The following is a 12,500-nucleotide window of genomic DNA, read 5'->3' as shown; positions in this document are numbered from 1 at the left end:
CCTTTACCACTAGGGAAGCGTAGGCAACTCGAAGGCGAGTCGAAGACAACCTTAAGGCATTTACCCGAGGGACATGGAGGAATGCACCAGTGGAGTTCGCTGCACAGGCAGGGATTCGTCCAACTCGCACAAACCGAACACAACTCACGCGCCACGACGTACACTGTGCACCAGCCCCCCAAAACGAATCACCCCCCGAAGGACCAAGAAGCCCGACGAACGCGCGAAAACATTTAGAGAGGCCGAGCAAGCACCGGTTAGCGCGAACGCAAATAACAAGCGCAACAGGCAACTTTCGAGGGACATACTTTTCGCAACAAGCTTCCACTAGGAAAGCACAGGCAACTCGTTCGAACGTCAAAGCCAACCAAATGGCAATTACCCGAGGGACATGCTTTTCGCAAGGCACCTTCCACTAGGGAAGCGCAGACAACCCGAAGGCGAGTCGAAGACAACCTAAAGGCGATCACCCGAGGGACATGGAGGAATGCACCAGTGGAGTTCGCTGCACAGGCAGGGATCCGTCCAACTCGCACAAACCGAACACAACTCACGCGCCACGACGTACACTGTGCACCAGCCCCCCAAAACGAATCACCCCCCGAAGGACTAAGAAGCCCGACGAACGCGCGAAAACATTTAGAGAGGCCGAGCAAGCACCGGTTAGCGCGAATGAAAGTAACAAGCGCAACAGGCAACTTTCGAGGGACATACTTTTCGCAACAAGCTTCCACTAGGAAAGCATAGGCAACTCGTTCGAACGTCAAAGCCAACCAAATGGCAATTACCCGAGGGACACGCTTTTCGCAAGGCACCTTCCACTAGGGAAGCGCAGGCAACCCGAAGGCGAGTCGAAGACAACCCGAGGGACATGGAGGAATGCACCAGTGGAGTTCGCTGCACAGGCAGGGATCCGTCCAACTCGCACAAACCGAACACAACTCACGCGCCACGACGTACACTGTGCACCAGCCCCCCAAAACGAATCACCCCCCGAAGGACTAAGAAGCCCGACGAACGCGCGAAAACATTTAGAGAGGCCGAGCAAGCACCGGTTAGCGCGAATGCAAATAACAAACGCAACAGGCAACTTTCGAGGGACATACTTTTCGCAACAAGCTTCCACTAGGAAAGCATAGGCAACTCGTTCGAACGTCAAAGCCAACCAAATGGCAATTACCCGAGGGACACGCTTTTCGCAAGGCACCTTCCACTAGGGAAGCGCAAGCAACCCGAAGGCGAGTCGAAGACAACCCGAGGGACATGGAGGAATGCACCAGTGGAGTTCGCTGCACAGGCAGGGATCCGTCCAACTCGCACAAACCGAACACAACTCACGCGCCACGACGTACACTGTGCACCAGCCCCCCAAAACGAATCACCCCCCGAAGGACTAAGAAGCCCGACGAACGCGCGAAAACATTTAGAGAGGCCGAGCAAGCACCGGTTAGCGCGAATGCAAATAACAAACGCAACAGGCAAATTTCGAGGGACATACTTTTCGCAACAAGCTTCCACTAGGAAAGCATAGGCAACTCGTTCGAACGTCAAAGCCAACCAAATGGCAATTACCCGAGGGACACGCTTTTCGCAAGGCACCTTCCACTAGGGAAGCGCAAGCAACCCGAAGGCGAGTCGAAGACAACCCGAGGGACATGGAGGAATGCACCAGTGGAGTTCGCTGCACAGGCAGGGATCCGTCCAACTCGCACAAACCGAACACAACTCACGCGCCACGACGTACACTGTGCACCAGCCCCCCAAAACGAATCACCCCCCGAAGGACCAAGAAGCCCGACGAACGCGCGAAAACATTTAGAGAGGCCGAGCAAGCACCGGTTAGCGCGAATGCAAATAACAAACGCAACAGGCAACTTTCGAGGGACATACTTCTCGCAACAAGCTTCCACAAGGAAAGCACAGGCAACTCGTTCGCACGCCAAAGCCAACCAAATGGCAATTTAACCGAGGGACATGCATTTCGCAAGGCAACTTGTACAATTACCCGAGGGACATGGCATGCTTGCCAAGGCCGTGGCTTGGCATGCTTGCCAAGGCCGTGGCATGACATGCTGCTGGCCAAGGCCGGGCATGCCATGCTGCTGGACAAGGCCGTGGCAAGGCATGCTGATGGCCGAGGCCGTGGCAAGGCATGCTGATGGCCGAGGCCGTGGCAAGGCATGCTGCTGGCCAAGGCGTTGGCATGGCATGCTGCTGCTGACCAAGGCTTGGGCTTGCCATGCTGCCGGCCAAGGCCGCGGCATGGCATGCTGCCGGCCAAGGCCGCGGCATGCCATGTTGCTGGCCAAGGCCGTGGCATGGCATGCTGCTGGCCAAGGCCGTGGCATGACATGCTGGCCAAGGCCGGGGCATGGCAAGCTGCTGGCCAAGGTCGTGGCATGGCACGCTGCTGGCCAAGGCCGGGGCATAGCACGCTGCTGGCCATGGCCGTGGCTTGGCAAGGTTGCCAAGGCCGGGGCATGGCGTGCTGCTGGCCAAGGCTTTGGCATGCCATGTTGCTGGCCAAGGCTGTGGCATGGCATGCTGCTGGCCAAGGCTGTGGCATGGCATGCTGCTGGCCAAGGCCGTGGCATGACATGCTGGCCAAGGCCGGGGCATGGCATGCTGCTGGCCAAGGTCGTGGCATGGCATGCTGCTGGCCAAGGCCGTGGCATGACATGCTTGCCAAGGCCAGGGCATGGCATGCTGCTGGCCAAGGCTTTGGCATGCCATGTTGCTGGCCAAGGCTGTGGCATGGCATGCTGCCCTAGGCCAACGTGCCACCGCCACCGCCGCGGGCCGCCACTCGACGCATCCCGTGCTTGGCTATGTAGTTTCGATGCCACAAGCCAATGCCACAAGCCAAGCGATGGCATGTGCCAAGCGCCCGCCTAGGCATAGGCGTGGCCTGTGGCCTGGCCATGCTGGCCAGCCTTAAGGGAGGTGCCCCCCCCTTATAATAGCCTGTTAAGCCCTTTTCAATCTGGCAGGAGGAAACATCAAGCATGTTCGAGGAGTCATAATGGGGTTTTTTTAAAAAGTAATGGTTTTTTGCCAAAACTTTCAACATGAAAGTTGTATGAAATAATTTAATACACCATAAAAAAAATTATAAAAAAATATTTGGCCACCGGAATATTTTATTTTAATTTATTTCAATTTTAATATTTAAAAAATAATAAAAATTACTAAAAATACTCAAAAAATTCTAGAAAAATTCCAACAATTATAAGATGAGGCACTAGTAATTATAGTAATTTTTTTAATTATTTTTTTATTTTTAATTTATTTTATTATAATTTTTATGAGTAAATAAATAATTAAAAAGCCCGACGAACGTGCAAAAACTCTTAGAGAAACCCAGCAAGCATCGGATAGCTCGAATGCAAATAACAAACGCAACAGGCAACTTCCGAGGGACATACTTTTCCCAACAAGCTTCCACTGGGGAAAGCACTAGCAACGTGTTCGCAAGTCAAAGGCAACCAAACCGGCTATTACCCGAGGGACAAGCATTTCGCAGGGCAACATATACGTAAGTCAAAGCCAAACCAAATGGCAATTACACGAGGGACAGGATTGCTTGCCAAGGGCGTGGCATGCGATGTTCTAGCCCAAGGCCAAGGCACGCCACGCTGCGGGACAAGGCCGTGGCAAGACATGCGGCTGGCCTTGGCCTTGGCATGGCATGCCGCCGGCTTTGGCTGGGCTGCGTTGGCCTTGCCATGGAATGTTGCTGGCTTCGGATGGGCTGCCTCGGCCTTGGCCTTGGCCGTGGCATGGCATGGCATGCTGCTGGCCTTGGCCTTGGCCTTGGCATGGCATGCTGCTGGCTTTGGCTGGGCTGCCTTGGCCGTGGCATGGCATGCTGCTGGCTTTGGCTGGGCTGCCTTGGCCGTGGCATGGCATGCTGCTGGCCTAGGCCTTGGCATGGCATGCTGCTGGCTTTGGCTGGGCTGCCTTGGCCGTGGCATGGCATGCTGCTGGCCTAGGCCTTGGCATGGCATGCTGCTGGCTTTGGCTGGCAGCCTTGGCCGTGGCATGGCATGCTGCTGGCCTTGGCCTTGGCATGGCATGCTGCTGGCTTTGGCTGGCCTGCCTTGGCCGTGGCATGGCATGCTGCTGGCCTTGGCCTTGGCATGGCATGCTGCTGGCTTTGGCTGGCCTGCCTTGGCCGTGGCATGGCATGCTGCTGGCCTAGGCCTTGGCATGGCATGCTGCTGGCTTTGGCTGGCCTGCCTTGGCCGTGGCATGGCATGCTGCTGGCCTAGGCATGGCATGGCATGCTGCTGGCTTTGGCTGGGCTGCCTTGGCCGTGGCATGGCATGCTGCTGGCCTTGGCCTTGATATGGCATGCTGCTGGCTTTGGCTGGGCTGCCTTGGCCGTGGCATGGCATGCTGCTGGCCTAGGCCTTGGCATGGCATGCTGCTGGCTTTGGCTGGGCTGCCTTGGCCTTGGCATGGCATGCTGCTGGCTTTGGCTGGCCTGCCTTGGCCGTGGCATGGCATGCTGCTGGCCTAGGCCATGGCATGGCATGCTGCTGGCTTTGGCTGGGCTGCCTTGGCCGTGGCATGGCATGCTGCTGCCCTTGGCCTTGATATGGCATGCTGCTGGCTTTGGCTGGGCTGCCTTGGCCGTGGCATGGCATGCTGCTGGCCTAGGCCTTGGCATGGCATGCTGCTGGCTTTGGCTGGCCTGCGTTGGCCGTGGCATGGCATGCTGCTGGCCTAGGCCTTCGCATGGCATGCTGCTGGCTTTGGCTGGGCTGCCTTGGCCGTGGCATGGCATGCTGCTGGCCTTGGCCTTGGCATGGCATGCTGCTGGCTTTGGCTGGGCTGCCTTGGCCGTGGCATGGCATGCTGGTGGCCTAGGCCTTGGCATGGCATGCTGCTGGCTTTGGCTGGCCTGCCTTGGCCGTGGCATGGCATGCTGCTGGCCTAAGCCTTGGCATGGCATGCTGCTGGCTTTGGTTGGGCTGCCTTGGCCGTGGCATGGCATGCTGCTGGCCTTGGCCTTGGCATGGCATGCTGCTCGCTTTGGCTGGCCTGCCTTGGCCGTGGCATGGCATGCTGCTGGCCTAGGCCTTGGCATGGCATGCTGCTGGCTTTGGCTGGGCTGCCTTGGCCGTGGCATGGCATGCTGCTGGCCTTGGCCTTGGCATGCCATGCTGTTGGCTTTGGCTGGCCTGCCTTGGCCGTGGCATGGCATGCTGCTGGCCTAGGCCTTGGCATGGCATGCTGCTGGCTTTGGCTGGGCTGCCTTGGCCGTGGCATGGCATGCTGCTGGCCTTGGCCTTGGCATGGCATGCTGCTGGCTTTGGCTGGGCTGCCTTGGCCGTGGCATGGCATGCTGCTGGCCTTGGCCTTGGCATGGCATGCTGCTGGCTTTGGCTGGGCTGCCTTGGCCGTGGCATGGCATGCTGCTGGCCTAGGCCTTGGCATGGCATGCTGCTGGCTTTGGCTGGGCTGCCTTGGCCGTGGCATGGCATGCTGCTGGCCTAGGCCTTGGCATGGTATGCTGCTGGCCTAGGCCTTGGCATGGCATGCTGCTGGCTTTGGCTGGCAGCCTTGGCCGTGGCATGGCATGCTGCTGGCCTTGGCCTTGGCATGGCATGCTGCTGGCCTTGGCCTTGGCATGGCATGCTGCTGGCTTTGGCAGGCCTGCCTTGGCCGTGGCATGGCATGCTGCTGGCCTTGGCCTTGGCATGGCATGCTGCTGGCTTTGGCTGGCCTGCCTTGGCCGTGGCATGGCATGCTGCTGGCCTAGGCCTTGGCATGGCATGCTGCTGGCTTTGGCTGGCCTGCCTTGGCCGTGGCATGGCATGCTGCTGGCCTAGGCATGGCATGGCATGCTGCTGGCTTTGGCTGGGCTGCCTTGGCCGTGGCATGGCATGCTGCTGGCCTTGGCCTTGATATGGCATGCTGCTGGCTTTGGCTGGGCTGCCTTGGCCGTGGCATGGCATGCTGCTGGCCTAGGCCTTGGCATGGCATGCTGCTGGCTTTGGCTGGGCTGCCTTGGCCGTGGCATGGCATGCTGCTGGCCTTGGCCTTGGCATGGCATGCTGCTGGCTTTGGCTGGCCTGCCTTGGCCGTGGCATGGCATGCTGCTGGCCTAGGCCATGGCATGGCATGCTGCTGGCTTTGGCTGGGCTGCCTTGGCCGTGGCATGGCATGCTGCTGCCCTTGGCCTTGATATGGCATGCTGCTGGCTTTGGCTGGGCTGCCATGGCCGTGGCATGGCATGCTGCTGGCCTAGGCCTTGGCATGGCATGCTGCTGGCTTTGGCTGGCCTGCGTTGGCCGTGGCATGGCATGCTGCTGGCCTAGGCCTTGGCATGGCATGCTGCTGGCTTTGGCTGGGCTGCCTTGGCCGTGGCATGGCATGCTGCTGGCCTTGGCCTTGGCATGGCATGCTGCTGGCTTTGGCTGGGCTGCCTTGGCCGTGGCATGGCATGCTGGTGGCCTAGGCCTTGGCATGGCATGCTGCTGGCTTTGGCTGGCCTGCCTTGGCCGTGGCATGGCATGCTGCTGGCCTAAGCCTTGGCATGGCATGCTGCTGGCTTTGGTTGGGCTGCCTTGGCCGTGGCATGGCATGCTGCTGGCCTAGGCCTTGGCATGGCATGCTGCTCGCTTTGGCTGGCCTGCCTTGGCCGTGGCATGGCATGCTGCTGGCCTAGGCCTTGGCATGGCATGCTGCTGGCTTTGGCTGGGCTGCCTTGGCCGTGGCATGGCATGCTGCTGGCCTTGGCCTTGGCATGCCATGCTGTTGGCTTTGGCTGGCCTGCCTTGGCCGTGGCATGGCATGCTGCTGGCCTAGGCCTTGGCATGGCATGCTGCTGGCTTTGGCTGGGCTGCCTTGGCCGTGGCATGGCATGCTGCTGGCCTTGGCCTTGGCATGGCATGCTGCTGGCTTTGGCTGGGCTGCCTTGGCCGTGGCATGGCATGCTGCTGGCCTTGGCCTTGGCATGGCATGCTGCTGGCTTTGGCTGGGCTGCCTTGGCCGTGGCATGGCATGCTGCTGGCCTAGGCCTTGGCATGGCATGCTGCTGGCTTTGGCTTGGCTGCCTTGGCCGTGGCATGGCATGCTGCTGGCCTAGGCCGTGGCATGGCATGCTGCTGGCCTTGGCCTTGGCATGGCATGCTGCTGGCTTTGGCTGGGCTGCCTTGGCCGTGGCATGGCATGCTGCTGGCCTAGGCCTTGGCATGGCATGCTGCTGGCTTTGGCTGGCCTGCCTTGGCCGTGGCATGGCATGCTGCTGGCCTAGGCCTTGGCATGGCATGCTGCTGGCTTTGGCTGGCCTGCCTTGGCCGTGGCATGGCATGCTGCTGGCCCAGGCCGTGCGCATGCCATGCCGTGCTGCCCACGCCGCGGGCATGCCAGGCCGGCTGCATGCCAGGCCGCCCAGGCCGTGCGCATGCCATGCCGTGCTGCCCATGCCGCGCGCATGCCAGGCCGCCCACGCCCGCGCGCATGCCACGCCATGCTGCCCAAGGCCGCGCCCAGGCCGCGCAAGGCCGCGCCCAGGCCGCCCAAGGCCGCGCCCAGGCCGCGCAAGGCCGCCCAAGGCCGCGGTCCAGGCCGCCCAAGGCCGCGGCCGAGCCGCCCCAGGCCGCAGCCCAGGCCGCGGTCGAGCCGCAGTGCATGTAACCCAAGGCCGCAGCCTAGGCCGCGCCCAACATGGGGCGTACATGCCACTGCCTTGCCCTGGGCAAGGGAGGTGCCCCCCCCTTATAATAGCCTGTTAAGCCCTTTTCAATCTGGCAGGAGGAAACATCAAGCATGTTCGAGGAGTCATAATGGGGTTTTTTTAAAAAGTAATGGTTTTTTGCCAAAACTTTCAACATGAAAGTTGTAGGAAATAATTTAATACACCATAAAAAAAATTAAAAAAAATATTTTTTTACAGAAAATATTTTATTTTAATTTATTTCGATATTAATACTTAAAAAATAATAAAAATTAATAAAAATAGTCAAAAAATTATGGAAAAATTCCCATAATTAAAGGATGATTCACTAGTAATTATAGAAATTATTAAATTATTTTTTTCATTTTTTTTATTTTATTTTGATTTTTTTATGCCAAATAAGGGCTTTAAAAATTCGAAAAGCTCCAGAAAAATTGCAAAAAAATAGGGAATGACATTTAAAATTGATTGTAGTGCATTTTTAATTGTGTTGCACGGTTTGGGTAAGATTATAAAAGAATCATGTTCAAAAAGATCGATCGAGGCGGTGGCACGCCATGGCCTTGGCCTTGGCCTTGGCCTTTGCCCGCGGCCTTGGCCTTTGCCTTGGCCTTGGCCATGCCTTGCACAGGGACTTGGCCTTGCCCACTGCCTTGGCCTTGGCTTTGGCCTTGGCCTTGGCATGGCATGGCATGCTCGCCGAGGCCGTGGCATGCCTTGCTGCTAGCCAAGGCCGTGGCGTGGCATGCTCGCCCAGCCCGTGGCATGCCGTGCTCGCCCAGCCCGTGGCACGCCATGTTGGCCCAAGGCATTGGCATGGCATGCCGGCCAAGGCATGCTGGCCAACGCTGCACAAGGCGGTGCCATGGCATGGCATGCTGACCAAGACCGTGCCATGGCATGCTGGGCGAGGCCGGGGCATGGCATGCTGGCCGAGGCCGTGGCTTGCCATGCCGCCACGGCCGTGGCATGCCGGGCAACGGACCGGCATGGCCCAGCCCGTGGCACGCCATGTTGGCCCAAGGCATTGGCATGGCATGCCGGCCAAGGCATGCTGGCCAACGCTGCGGCACGGCGTGCTGGACAAGGCGGTGCCATGGCATGGCATGCTGACCAAGACAGTGCCATGGCATGCTGGCCGAGGCCGTGGCATGGCATGCTGGCCGAGGCCGTGGCTTGCCATGCCGCCACGGCCGTGGCATGCTGGGCAACGGACCGGCATGGCATGCTGGCCGTGGCGGTGGCACGACATGCTGGCCAAGGCAGTGGCATGGCATGTAGGCCAAGGCTAAGGCATGGCACGCTGTGGCATGGCACGCTGGCCAAGGCAGTCGCAAGGCATGCGGGCCGAGGCCGCGGCACGGCCCGCTGGGCAACGCGGTGGCATGGCATGCTGGGCAACGCCGTGGCAAGGCATGCGGGCCGAGGCCTTGGCATGGCATGCTGGCCGAGGCCGTGGCATGGCATGCGGGCCGAGGCCGTGGCATGGCATGGCATGCGGGCCGAGGCCGTGGCATGGCATGCGGGCCGAGGCCGTGGCGTGGCATGGCATGGCATGTTGGGCAACGCCGTGGCAAGACATGCGGGCCGAGGCCGTGGCATGGCATGTTGGGCAACGCCCTGGCAAGCCATGCGGGCCGAGGCCGTGGCGTGGCATGTTCGCCAAGGCTAAGGCATGGCACGCCGGGCAACGCGGTGCATTGGCATGCTGGGCAGCGCGGTGGCAAGGCATGGGGGCCGAGGCCGTGGCATGGCATGTTGGGCAACGCCGTGGCAAGACATGCGGGCCGAGGCCGTGGCATGGCATGCGGGCCGAGGCCGTGGCACGACATGTTGGCCAAGGCTAAGGCATGGCACGCCGGGCAACGCGGTGGCATGGCATGCTGGGCAACGCGGTGGCAAGGCATGCGGGCCGAGGCCGTGGCATGGCATGTTGGGCAACGCCGTAGAAGGGCATGCGGGCCGAGGCCGTGGCATGGCATGCGGGCCGAGGCCGTGGCATGGCATGTTGGGCGACGCCGTAGCAAGGCATGCGGGCCGAGGCCGTGGCATGTCATGCGGGCCGAGGCCGTGGCATGGCATGCGGGCCGAGGCCGTGGCATGGCATGTTGGCCGAGGCCGTGGCAAGGCATGCGGGCCGAGGCCGTGGCATGGCATGTTTGGCAACGCCGTGGCAAGACATGCGGGCCGTGGCATGGCATGGCATGCGGGCCGAGGCCGTGGCACGACATGTTGGCCAAGGCTAAGGCATGGCACGCCGGGCAACGCGGTGGCATGGCACGCCGGGCAACGCGGTGGCAAGGCATGCGGGCCGGGGCCGTGGCATGGCATGTTGGGCGACGCCGTAGCAAGGCATGCGGTCCGAGGCCGTGGCATGTCATGCGGGCCGAGGCCATGGCATGGCATGCGGGCCGAGGCCGTGGCATGGCATGTTGGGCGACGCCGTAGCAAGGCATGCGGGCCGAGGCCGTGGCATGTCATGCGAGCCGAGGCCGTGGCATGGCATGCGGGCCGAGGCCGTGGCATGGCAAGTTGGGCGACGTCGTGGAAAGGCATGCGGGCCGAGGCCGTGGCATGTCACGCGGGCCGAGGCCGTGGCATGGCATGCGGGCAGAGGCCGTGGCATGGCATGTTGGGCGACGCCGTCGCAAGGCATGCGGGCCGAGGCCGTGGCATGGCATGCGGGCCGAGGCCGTGGCATGGCATGTTGGGCGACGCCGTAGCAAGGCATGCGGGCCGAGGCCGTGGCATGTCATGGCATGTTGGGCGACGCCGTAGCAAGGCATGCGGGCCGAGGCCGTGGCATGGCATGTTTGGCAACGCCGTGGCAAGACATGAGGGCCGTGGCATGGCATGGCATGCGGGCCGAGGCCGTGGCACGACATGTTGGCCAAGGCTAAGGCATGGCACGCCGGGCAACGCGGTGGCATGGCATGCGGGCCGGGGCCGTGGCATGGCATGTTGGCCAACGTCGTAGCAAGGCATGCGGGCCGAGGCCGAGGCCGTGGCACGGCATGCGGGCCGAGGCTGTGGCATGGCATGTTGGGCGACGCCGTAGCAAGGCATGCGGTCCGAGGCCGTGGCATGTCATGCGGGCCGAGGCCGTGGCATGGCATGCGGGCCGAGGCCGTGGCATGGCATGTTGGGCGACGCCGTAGCAAGGCATGCGGGCCGAGGCCGTGCCGTGGCTTGCGGGCCGAGGCCGTGGCATGGCATGCGGGCCCAGGCCGTGGCATGGCATGTTGGGCGACGCCGTAGCAAGGCATGCGGTCCGAGGCCGTGGCCTGTCATGCGGGCCGAGGCCGTGGCATGGCATGCGGGCCGAGGCCGTGGCATGGCATGCGGGCCGAGGCCGTGGCATGGCATGTTGGGCGACGCCGTAGCATGGCATGCGGGCCGAGGCCGTGGCATGTCATGCGCGCCGAGGCCGTGGCATGGCATGCGGGCCGAGGCCGTGGCATGGCAAGTTGGGCGACGTCGTGGCAAGGCATGCGGGCCGAGGCCGTGGCATGGCATGCGGGCCGAGGCCGTGGCAAGGCATGTTGGGCGACGCCGTCGCAAGGCATGCGGGCCGAGGCCGTGGCATGTCATGCGGGCCGAGGCCGTGGCATGGCATGCGGGCCGAGGCCGTGGCATGGCATGTTGGGCGACGCCGTAGCAAGGCATGCGGGCCGAGGCCGTGCCGTGGCATGCGGGCCGAGGCCGTGGCATGGCATGTTGGGCGACGCCGTAGCAAGGCATGCGGTCCGAGGCCGTGGCATGTCATGCGGGCCGAGGCCGTGGCATGGCATGCGGGCCGAGGCCGTGGCATGGCATGTTGGGCGACGCCGTAGCAAGGCATGCGGTCCGAGGCCGTGGCATGTCATGCGGGCCGAGGCCGTGGCATGGCATGCGGGCCGAGGCCGTGGCATGGCATGTTGGGCGACGCCGTAGCAAGGCATGCGGGCCGAGGCCGTGCCGTGGCATGCGGGCCGAGGCCGTGGCATGGCATGTTGGGCGACGCCGTAGCAAGGCATGCGGTCCGAGGCCGTGGCATGTCATGCGGGCCGAGGCCGTGGCATGGCATGCGGGCCGAGGCCGTGGCATGGCATGTTGGGCGACGCCGTAGCAAGGCATGCGGGCCGAGGCCGTGGCATGTCATGCGGGCCGAGGCCGTGGCATGGCATGCGGGCCGAGGCCGTGGCATGGCAAGTTGGGCGGCGTCGTGGCAAGGCATGCTGGCCGAGGCCGTGGCATGTCATGCGGGCCGAGGCCGTGGCATGGCATGCGGGCCGAGGCCGTGGCAAGGCATGTTGGGCGACGCCGTAGCAAGGCATGCGGGCCGAGGCCGTGGCATGTCATGCGGGCCGAGGCCGTGGCACGTCATGCGGGCCGAGGCCGTGGCATGGCATGTTTGGCCACGCCGTGGCAAGACATGCGGGCCGTGGCATGGCATGGCATGCGGGCCGAGGCCGTGGCTCGACATGTTGGCCAAGGCTAAGGCATGGCACGCCGGGCAACGCGGTGGCATGGCATGCTGGGCAACGCGGTGGCAAGGCATGCGGGCCGAGGCCGTGGCATGGCATGTTGGGCAACGCCGCAGCAAGGCATGCGGGCCGAGGCCGTGGCATGGCATGCGGGCCGAGGCCGTGGCATGGCATGCGGGCCGAGGCCGTGGCATGGCATGTTGGGCGACGCCGTAGCAAGGCATGCGGTCCGAGGCCGTGGCATGTCATGCGGGCCGAGGCCGTGGCATGGCATGCGGGCCGAGGCCGTGGCATGGCATGTTGGGCGACGCCGTAGCAAGGCATGCGGGCCGAGGCCGTGGCATGTC

This window comes from Camellia sinensis, unplaced genomic scaffold, assembly GCF_055761805.1.
Source record: "Camellia sinensis isolate YWXY unplaced genomic scaffold, ASM5576180v1 Unanchor4, whole genome shotgun sequence".
NCBI lineage: Eukaryota > Viridiplantae > Streptophyta > Magnoliopsida > Ericales > Theaceae > Camellia > Camellia sinensis.
The sequence above is the reverse complement of the archived record's forward strand: the minus strand, read 5'-3'. Positions refer to the sequence as shown.